The sequence below is a fragment of the Lemur catta genome, chromosome 3 (genome assembly GCF_020740605.2).
Source record: "Lemur catta isolate mLemCat1 chromosome 3, mLemCat1.pri, whole genome shotgun sequence".
NCBI lineage: Eukaryota > Metazoa > Chordata > Mammalia > Primates > Lemuridae > Lemur > Lemur catta.
The window spans coordinates 68,484,569-68,496,200 of NC_059130.1; the positions used below are offsets into that span (position 1 = coordinate 68,484,569).

The following is an 11,632-nucleotide window of genomic DNA, read 5'->3' on the forward strand; positions in this document are numbered from 1 at the left end:
AGCCTAAGACTGGGCCTGGAGGGATTCTGGTGCTAAAAGACTAGGTAAAGTATGCTGAGCCTGAAAGAGGATGCTGAGAGTCCCAATGAGGTAATTTATGTGGAAAGCATTTTACAATTTGTAGAAGTCCAGGCAAATGATAGTTTTAATAATTAAATTAATCCCATGTTTCTCAAATGTGCATATGAGTGCCCCCAGATGTAAGCTGATTGAATCAAGGGGCCCTTAAAGCCCCAGGATAAATAATGATACATTTTGCTTGAACATGAATTTTACTCAAGGGTATTTTAAATATTATTTTTATATGGAAACAAACAGAGATCTATTATGGAGTAAAATGGAAAAATCAAGTCAACTTAAAGATTATAATATAAGAAAGACTTAAAAGAAATTTCATACTTGAGATAGGATACATCTAGTTATACCACTAGAAATTCCTTCCACTGCCTACCTCTTTTCTTACCTCTTGTGTGCACAAATAGTGTTTAGCTGGGGATGTTTGATAAGCACAGGGTGAGTTAGAGTCTTCCTGGTGATGAAAAACTCTTTCCTCACTTTGAACTCAACATGGTGGCAAATAATGGTACTTTTGAAAAGACCCTGGTCTTTTTCATTTATAATCTTAAAAAAGTAACTTTATGAAAACATTCAAGCAATAGGTAAAAAAGTGCAAGGAGTAAAGCAAAAAAAAAAAAAAAATTCTTACCACTTATAAATCACCAAAGTTAACATTATACAGATATCATTCCTGACAATCCCCTTTGCAAGTATACCAATGATAGGATAGACATTTAAAGGAAATTATTTTAAGATGATACTATGGACTGAATTGTGTTCCATATGGCGAAGGTGTATCTGGAGATAGGGTCTGAGGGTGGGGCCCTAAACAGATAGGAATGTGCCCTTATAAGAAGAGGAAGAGATCTCTATCTCTGTCTCTGTACCATGGGAGGACACAGTGTGAAGGTGGCCATCTGGAAGCCTGGAAGAGAGTCCTCACCAGACCCCAACCACATGTGCTGTCTGATCTTAAAGTTCCCAGCCTCCAGAATTATGAGAAAATAAATTTCTGTTGTTTAAATCACCCAGTATATGGTATTTGTTATGGTACCCAAAGGTAAGACAGATGAGATGATACTAAGAAAACTTTTAATTCAAAGTATAAATTTAATTTTGTCTGAATTTAAGAAAAAAAAGAAAGCAAAATGAGACAAAAAGAAATTATCGAAGGTTCCTAGAGGAGAAATTGCCTGTTTCTTGATACATAGAATTAAATTGTTTGTATTAATACAAACTTACACTCTCTTCACAAGGAAAGAGTTCACATTTTCAATATATCCTTGCCTAAAATGAATATGTTATTTAAAAAAAAACTTTGCATTTTTTTTCCAGTGAAATACTGTGTTTTGTCTTAATTTGCATTTCTTTGATTCCTGGAGAGGCAATCATTTTTTTCATTTTGGGATAATTTATATTTTCTCTTTCAAATATTATGTGTCACTATATTTTCTCTGTTTTGTCATATTGAGGTCTTAGAGATATATAAACTAAAGGAATGAAGAAATTAGAAAATCACTCTGGAGCAACCATAATAATAATGATTGTTTCAGACAAGAATCATCAGTGGATGCTACAATTGCCCTTTACTGAAAAGGGAGCTGTTTTTCCCAAGGCTATCCTGTACCAACTGATAGTCCCCATCCAAAAGCCGGGAGAGTTTATATGGGACTGGATCCTGAGGTGTTGAATTAATCAGATAAAATATTAAATTGGGAAAAGAAAGTTTATCAGTATGAGAGAGTTTCCCTAGGACACACGATTTAATGCAAGGGCCCCAGGAGACAACACTAGTATGCTTCTAAAGTGGCTGTTGAAAGCTTGGGGAAAAGTGATAGCCCACAGTAAATGAAGTAAAAATGCAGAATTGCCATGGAAAATGGTAGAAGAAGGGATTAAAAGACTCAAAGAGGTGAGCAATTAACTATGTTCAGCTGGTGGACACTTTGTTTGTCAAAGCAGTAAGTTATATACTTGTGAATAAGGCATGAGGATCATTAGAAAATCGATAGTAGTTGTCCTCTGTAATTCAGAGCTGTTCCTGAACTAGGCTCTCTAGTAGAAATGGGGATGAAAAAGATTCTGAAATAATAGAGGCGAAGTGGGAGCATGTAACCATCAAAACGAAAATAAGCAGAATTATATTAGTGAGTACCAAGTTCAGAGTGACAGCCAACGGGTCTAACCTTCATAGATCTGTAGAATGTAGTGTTCCTGTAGGCAAGATAGATAGGCTGTCAACGAGGGTATGCTTAAACTATTTAACCAAAAGAAATTGAGGATACGTAATTAGAAGGCTGAGGGCTCTTGCCCCAATTAAAAAGTCATGATTTGAGACCAGGTACGGTGACTGACGCCTATAATCCCAGCACTTTGGGAGGCCCAGGAGGGAGGATTACTTGAGGCCAGGAGTTCAAGTCCAACATAGGCAACACAGCAAGATCCCATCTATAAAAAAATAAAAAAAATTAGCTGGGTGTGGTAGTGAACACCCACAGTCCTAGCTACTTGGGATGCTGAAGCAGGGGGATCACTTGAGCCCAGGAGTTCGAGGTTGCAGTGAGTTATGACTACACCACCACACTTCAGCTTGGGCAACAGAGCAAGATACTATCTTATCTCTAAGAGGAAAAAAATTAAAAAATAAAAATACAAAGTCATGATTTGAACCAAGTAATTTCAGACCTAAAAGCCAGTGCCTAAAGGAGCAGTTGTCTCCATGAAAAAGAATTTTAGAACAGCATGGCAAGTATTTGTGGTAATGATTCTCCCTGTCTTTCTCCAAAGGGACTCACGGCCTTTCACTTAGGTGACCATACATTGGAGAAAGAAGAATACCCAGACATTGAAGGAAGTGTCACAATGGCCTCTCCCATTAGAGCAGCAACCACTGGGGTCCAGGTAGTAATTGGAGTCCTCCTAATCTTGATGTCACTCATAGTGGGTCTTTTGTGTTCCCAAACCCATCTGGTGGCCGTTTCCTCAGGCCTCAAGTGTATAATTGAAGTGTATGTACTTAAGTAATTGGCGGAACTCTCCCATGGGTTCCTTCATTTGTGGGATAAGGGATAGCACAGTGGCAAACACCACATGGAAACCACTGAAACTGCCCCCTTCCCTTGGTACAGATAGAAAATCAAAAGTATTACCATATTCTGGGTTGGGTTTCTTAAAATGGCTTAAAAAGTATAATATAATTTTGGAAGATTTTACATTTTTACAATATTTAGCCTTCAGCTCCCAGAAGGATAAATACACCCTTCCATTTATTCTAGGTTCCCTTTATGCGTCTATAAATGTGGTTTCATACATATAAATATCACACATTTCTTGAGAAAGTTATGCCTAAATATTTTAGTTTTAATTGCCATTGCAAATGAGAAATTTCATTACATTTTCTGATTGTTGCTGCCTTCTAAACAGCTCTCCAGCTGCTAGTCTAATTCTTTAATCTAGCAAAGGAATCATCATCTCCATGATTCAAAAAAAAGAAAAAAATCCAGCTGAGAAATTCACATAAGGGCAAAGCCACCAATTCAATTTTGTCTTGTTTTAGGGAGAATAATAATCAATCATTTATTCAACAGGCATTTATTGAAGGCTCATTAGGAACACAGGATTGGACTGGATGCTTTGTAGGTAGGTATAAAAAGTTGACTATGTGGGCTCTGTCCTCAAGAAGGTTATCAATTCATAAGAGAAATAAATTTTCATATCAAAAATAATAATAAAGCAAGAAAGGTAAAGAATTATTAGGGAAAGAGGGTAGGGAGGGAGCAAGGAAGAGTGATGGGAGTTGAAGGAGAGAAATTTGTCTTCTGAATGGTGGGATTGCAGATAACATCAGGGCACAGACATGCTGTCAGCCTTGAATAGGAAATTCTCTTCCCTCTGCTATGAAGAGAAGGGTCTTAAGAATGGATTCAGGAAAAAATATATAGAGAGACATTCTTAGGTTGCCCAAGGATGGAAACTAAAGAAATTCACCATAGTTACTTATTCTCTGTAAAGTAATAGGCAAGGTCATCTGCAGATAGTAGATATTGGAGTTTAAGGAGAAAAGAAGGGGTTTTAAAATTGGTGACAAGGGAGATATTATAAGACAATAATTTAAAGCAGGATTTCACGTGTGATCTTACAGAACATCCACATCAGAATCACTGAGGGGGTATTTGCTAAAAATGAAGAGTCCCCTGTCCCACTCTAAACCTATGTAATCAGAAAGAAGAGAGAAGAAATATGCATTTTTAGTGTCCTGTACAGAAGATTTTTATGACCACAGTTTTCTTAAAATCAATTGAATTGAAGGAATTCTGACCAAGTATTCAGATGAAGTTAGGTAACTTAAATTTGTATATGAAACATTCTATTAATCTGACTTTTATATTAAGACCAAGGAATTAAAAAACTGTCTTTAATGGTCAATAATAAAAATATAATTGTTATTGTGATAAAGGCCAGTTAATGACTTGTGGGAAGCGGACAAAACAATACGAGGATAAAAAGATAAAGAAGTTAAAGATAGGGTGGGAGGACAACAAAGTTTACAAAAGAGAAATTTTGTAGAAAGAATAAGAGAGTTACAAGAGGGAAAGAATTGGAATCAGAAAGGGAAAAGAGGTACACAGTTACACAGGAAGAAATATTAAGGATTCAAAAATATGAGAAAGGGCTAAATAGATTTGGGGGTTATTATTAGCATAGCCTGCTTTCTAATTTAGCCTTCAGAATAAAATATCACGTTGTTGCCACCTTTTTTGCAATTCTGATTAGCAAATTGGCTACTCTTTTTCACAATTAGGAATTTAGCCAGCAATGTGTTGACTAACTGCAGGAGTCCCCCGAAGGAAGATGTTTTGCTGCAGTGCTTTTTGCCACAGGATGGCAAAATTACGCCCAGATCTGATTCTCCTGGAGATTTCCTATTCTGACTAGCTCCTAGAGCTCCATGAGCAAGGAAGACCAGAAAAATCTGAGATGGGAGCTATGGACAGTTATCTTGGTTGGCAACCTAACAACAGGTCAGTACTTTTTCTATTGGAAATCACTTGTTACCTAGGTAACCCATCAACTAACTCTCTCTAATCTGGATGGTATATCCCTAAATACATCATCAGTCCTTATTTATATTTCTCTACAGAATAAGTTGAAACTAAAACTCTTCATTTTTACCAGTGCAGCACTCCTGTGATATAGCGTCTAACAGTGGTTGACGCCCATTGCAGAGAACTTTGTGCCTAGTTGACCAATGGCATGGAAACTGTCTTAGAAATTCCTAAGTGAGACTTTGAAGTGAAGAAGTGAAAGCAATGAGGAAGAATTTGTTCTTCCAGGTATTAAAATTTAGTGTCAATAAAACTGTGTGTTTATATGATGATCTTTGATGGAGTTGGGGGAGATTCAAAGAGGCATCTGTTGGAGGAGAAAGAGGAATTTCTTTAGCAAGAGCTAGAGTAGACCTGTGGCCTCCACATATTCCACGGTCCTTACCACACTCTCACCTGTACCATCTTCACGGCCAGAAAGTCATCCCTCCTTCCTCTCTTGCCTCCATCAGGATTCGGAATATTCTTTCGTGAATCTTCTTCTTGTCATTTTTATTGTTACATGATTTAATTAAGATAAAGATGCTTCCAGTGGAATGGGGCAGCTAATGTAGTTCTTTCTTTCCCCAGAGATGGCCTACTTAACAGCTCCTGAGCAATGTACTTTGTTTGGAGTCTGGTTTTAGATGAAAGAAATTCTATACTGTTACTATAACGTCATAGAAGATAACAGTTTTAGACAGAGCTAGATTAATTTTTAAGTGAGTCCTAATTGTATATTGTTACTGTTTCTGAGGACAATTTGAAATTGTACCAAGGTTCCCATATCACATTGCATGCAAAAATAAAGTTTAAAAAATAACATGCAATCTTAAAATATACTCTTGCTTTGGCCAAGGAATTCTGATTCTAAATACCTGTCTAGAGAAAACAGGGATGCCACTAATGACTGCTGTGTATTTACTAATCCTACTTCTCTTTCTTCCTGGGCACATAGCCCACATATGTCAGCCTCCTTTGCAGTTAGGTAGAATCTGGTGACTCTGAGTTTCGGCTAATGAAATGGGGGAAAAGAGATGTACAACACTTCAAGACCTGGGCTATAAAGAAACCTTCCATTCAGGCTCTCTCCCTTTCTCTATCTATGCGACTGAGTGTTGCAGAGGATAAAGGCCTAGATTAGAAGATGGCTGAGCCACATAAAGGAAGGTACTTAGGTCTGGGACTAACTCCATGAAGGAGAGTTCCCTTGACAACCCCCACTGGGCTACATGATTGAGAATTCAGTTTTATTATCCCACTGACATTTTTCATTATTTTTCACAGCATTTAGCCTACTTTCACAAATATACAGGTTATCAAGACTTTAGAAGATGGAGAAGGAAGTGTATAAGGATTAGAAAGTAGAAACAAAATGGTTAATATTTACTGATATGATAGTCTGTATAGAATGCCCAAGAGAACACTATTAGAAACAATAGCAGAGTTTAGTTATATTTCTGAAAACAAGATAAATATTCAAAATAAATATTCAAAGTTCATTTATGCAATATCTATACTGAAGCATCAAAATAGAAAATCATATTACAAAAAAGGTACTGTTTATAATACCAATAAAAACTATATGGTACTCAAGAATAAATCTATTAATAATAAAAAATGTGAAATATTTATGTGGAGAAAAATTAGAAAAGATGACCTGAAGAAATATATATAAAGAAATGTATCAAAGGGAATTTGTTTGTGGGATTATGGAGATAGGCAAGTCCCGAGATCTGCAGGGGAGTCAGCAGGCTGGAGACCCAGGAGAGCTGATGGTTTAGTGCTAGTCAAAGGTTGGAAGGTTTGAGACCTGGGAAAAGCTAATGTTTCAGTTCAAGTTTGAAGGCAGGAAAAAAGCCAATGTCCCACTTTGAAGGCCGTCAGTAAGGAAAGAATTTTCTCTTACCTGAGGGAAGGTGTCAGTCTCTTTGTTCTCTTCAGGCCTTCGAATGATTGGGTGATGCCCATCCAAATTAGGAAGGGAAGGGTAATCTTCTTTATTTGGTCCACCAATTTAAATGTTAGTCTTATACAAAAACTCTCACAAAAACATCCAGAATAATATTTCACCAAATATCTGAGCACCCTACGGCCAAGTCAAGTTGACACATAAAATTAACCATTACGAGTTTATGGATAAGAAGTTAATATTACGAAAATAGTCATTCTTGCCAAGTTGGTTGGAATTTAATACAATTCTAATCAAAATTCCATTTTTTCACAGGATTTGAGAAATTCATTCTAAAATTCAATTAAAAGAGTACAGGGCCAACAATAACCAAAATAAATTTTAAAAAGAAAAACAGTAAGAGAGAGTTCTTCTTACATTTACCTGTGTTAGTTTTCTATGGATGCTGTAACAAATTACCATAAAATTAGTGGATTAAAATATGATTATATTATTTTAGAGTTCTGTAGATTAGAATTCCAACACAGTTTTTACTGGGCTAAAATCAAGGTGCCATAAGGGCTGTCTTCATTCCTAGAGGCTCTAGGGGAGCTGTTTCTTTGCCTCTTTCAGTTTCTAAAGGGTGCCAGCGTTCCTGGCTCATGCCTCCTTCCTTCATCTTCAAGGCCAACAACCTTGCATGTTTGTTTGTTTGTTTGTTTGTTTGTTTTTTCCATTCTTCTGCAGTTACATCTCCTTCTAACTCTGACTTCAGCTGGTAAAGGTTCTCTTCTTTTAAGGACTCATGGATTAGCTTGGGTCCACCAGTGTCACCCAGGATAATCTCCCCATCTCAAAGTCCTTAATTGAATCAAATCTGCGGCAAAATTTCTTTTGCCATGCAAGGTAACATATGCACAAGTTCCAAGGATTAGGATGTGGACATCATTGAGGAGCCATTTTTATGCCTACCACACCACTTATCAGACTTAAAATTATAGTGTAAAAATACAGTGTGGTATTGGTGTAAAACTGTAAAAATAGAGATTTGGAAAGAACAATCATGTATTGTTAGGGAATTTGGCCAATGAGAAAGGAGATTTGCAAATAATAGGGTGAAGGATAAATTATTCAATACCTGACACAGGGATAAGATAAAAACAGATCCCTATATTATGTAAAAATAATTTTAAAAATAATATCAAAAGAGAAACTATAAATCTCTTAAAAGAAAATGTTAGCAGATACCTCTATGACTGTGGTCCCCAACTTCTGGGCCACAGATGGGTACCAGTCCGTGGCCTGTTAGGAACCAGGCTGCACAGCAGGAGGTGAGTGGCAGGCAATCCAGCGAAAATTCATCTGTATTTATAGCCGCTCCCCATCGCTCATATTACAACATAAGCTCCGCCTCCTGTCAGATCAGCCGTGGCATTAGATTCTCATAAGAGCAGGAACCCTACTGTAAACTGATCATGCAAGGGATGCAGGTCGTGTGCTCCTTATGAGAATCTAATGCCTGATAATCTGGGGTGGAGCTGAGGCAGTGATGATAGCGCTGGGGAGCGGCTGCAAATACAGATTATCATTAGCAGAAAGGTTTTGACTGCACAATAAATGTAATGCACTTGAATCATCCTGAAACCATCCCCCCGGCCCCCAGTCAGTGGAAAAATTGCTTCCATGAAACTGGTCCCTAGTGCCAGAAAGGTTGGGGACCACTGCTCTATGGCATTATTTAAAGAAGCATTTCTTTAAAGGCTACAAAAGGCAAAAATCATAAAGGAAAAGATCAATAAGTGTAAGCATTTTAAAATGAAAGCATTTTCTTGAAAAAGATATCATAAAGTGAAAAGACTGACATAGACAGTCATATTTTGCAAACTATATCATAAAAAACAATAAAAAAGAAGACATACAAGCAAAAAGAGAAATGAGCAAAGGATATGAGCAAGAAATTCACAAGAGTGTAGTCAATAAAAATATCCTCATATTATTCATAGAGAAATTCAAATTAAAACTGCAATGAGATGTAATTTCATAATCTCATTAAATTGAAAAAAATTAATTAGTGGGACTATATCAAGTGTTAGTTATGATATGAGGAAAAAGCAATTCTTATTTATTGATGATGGTATTTTAGAGAGGAATTTGGCAACATGTAATAAGGTTGAAGATGATCATTCCATAGGATCTAGCAATCTGACTCCTAGATTTTTCCTCCAGAAAAACTCTCTTATATGAGCTAAAGGCTGTATGTACAAAAATGGTTGTTTCAGCACTGTTTGTAATAGCAAGAAACAAAAACAAACAAAAAATTCTGTGATCCTATTAAACGAGGTTGATCTAGCAGCTACTGAGGATTGGACTGCACCTTCAGGAGGGGAATGGATTACGCACATTAAAGGGAGAAAGGACTGCTGTACTGCTATCAAAGCTACATCTATCAACATGAATAAATCTTAAAAAACATGTTAATTAGAAAATTGCAAAAGGATAAAAGGATATAGTATGAAAATTGTTAAAAGAAATGGTAGTGCATAGTGCTCAGTAGCACATACTTACATAGTAAAGTATAAATATACGTACAAGAATGATACAAAACAACTTCAGGTAGGTTTTCACCTCTGAAGAGGGTGAAGGGGGAAAGGAAGATGGGATGAAGATACAGCTATATAACATTTTGTATCTATAAAAGAGGAAGATATAAAGCATAAATTGAAAAATGTTAACATCTGCTTAATCTTGGTGGTGAAAATAAAGGTCTGTTATATTCTGTACTTTTCTGAATGTTTTATATTTCAAACGAAAAGTTTTATAATTTTTTTAAAGGAAAGGAAAGAAAAGCAGAGGTGGGCAAGAGATGAGAGAAAGGCCAAGCAGTGAAAGTAAGCATTTTCCTTGAACTGAAAATCATTCAGAATTTTTTTCAACAGGCATTTATTACAGTTTTGCTGTGGGACTTATCTTTGTATTAAGAATTTTAACAAAATCCTATTTTTTAAAGCCGTGCCAGTAGTAATTCTACCGGTGTTATTTTATAGTGGAATACCATGCCTTATGACTTCAACCAGCTGAAGTCAGACCCAGTAGGGATGCTTTATTTTGTATAATACAGGCATGTCCAAGTCTTTAGTAATTGTTAGATTGTTCCTGTGTAATTGGATGGCTGCTGAATCTTTTAAGGACATACCCCTGCTCATTCACTGAGCTCCTTCCTCATCATTCAGTGAAAACTAAACCATCTGTTGTAATAAATATAAGGCTTCCTGCTCTCAATTCTGTCTTCTGATCCCCCTACTAAATACTGGTTGTCACTTTTAATTTAGGAAAACATCATTATACTCCCCAGTTCCTCCTTTAGAATTTTCCTGTGAGGATCTCAAAGCACTTCATCCACTCAAGTGAGGCATTGCAGTTTGTCCAGGGGACTCAGTTGTGGTATTAGCCCCATTTTATAGACTGGATAAGCAGAGAATTCAAAAAGTTTCAACAGTTTCTAACTATCACTTTGAAAGTTAGTTAGTGGCAGTCAAGAAGCAAAGTATGAGTTGCTACTCTGAGACCTAAAATGTCAACACTGGGCAGTGCTCCGTGGAAAAAAATTTAGAAAAATGTTCATAGCATTAAAATCCAACCTGACAGACTCTGTGTCAGCTATAGCTGACAGGTTTTCAGCACTTTTCCACTTGGAGGATGTGGGTGGTCTCCAGGCTCAGACCCTGGCAGAGCTGGCTAGTGAACTGGATGGGACCTAAGAAGGAGAGAGATGCTCGGGGAAGAGAGGGCTGGAGCTAGGGGAGGCTTTTGCCAGTGAAACTAGACATAAGAGCAGAAAACCTGGACTGTAGGAAGGAAAGCATAAAACTGGCTATGAGTTAATTAAAAGAGCTTAGATTTAGAGTTGCAATATAAAAGGCAGAAAAATCCTTATTTGTAAATAGGAAATGGGATATTTCACCTTAGTAACCATAAAACAAAGAGTTTAAACATGAATTAATCGGTTCTCCTAATATACATCTTACTCTTCCTTTCCTTTTTTCTCTTCTCCCTTTATTTCCTCTTTTTTTTCAGAAATCTCTCTAACATCTATCAAAGATGGCCTATGGGATATTGTCAAGAGACAGCTCAGCAGTTTGACCCTCTGGGATCCTGAACCATGAGATGTTCTTGTCAATTGGTCCAGAGACCCTAAATACCGTGATTCATCCCCCTCAATTAAGAAATTTAACTTTTCACTTTCTACTCTCTGTTAAAAAGAAAATAAACCTCTTAGCAATCTGGGACATACCTGGGTCTTGAGCACTGAATCCAATCCATTGTTTTTAAGAAAACAATCTTTGCATCATGTTTAGGTGTTAGCCTAACAAAAATTAATTAGAATACATTAAAGAACAAGACAATACGTGGCTAAACTGTGCAAGCATAAACTTCTGAATTGTTGATAAAATGAATTTTTCATTCCAGATGACCAGAGGCCACTCTTCTTGTCTGAAGACTATATCGATCTGGCTTGTACTCTAAATACATACGGCCACTCAAAAGAAACCTCATGAGGTTCTGGCTTGCCCTCTTTATTGACAGATTCAGATCTCAGCTC

The 11,632-nt window shown here is 36.8% G+C and overlaps 1 long non-coding RNA gene across 1 annotated transcript; it reads left to right on the forward strand.

Annotated features, from left to right (window-relative positions):
* Positions 1–3,641: 3,641 nt before the first annotated feature.
* LOC123634700 lies at positions 3,642–5,362 on the forward strand. Its single transcript, XR_006733987.1, has 3 exons — positions 3,642–3,696; positions 4,859–5,078; positions 5,233–5,362. It is a non-coding gene; the product is annotated as an uncharacterized LOC123634700 (long non-coding RNA).
* The last annotated feature ends 6,270 nt before the right edge of the window (positions 5,363–11,632 follow it).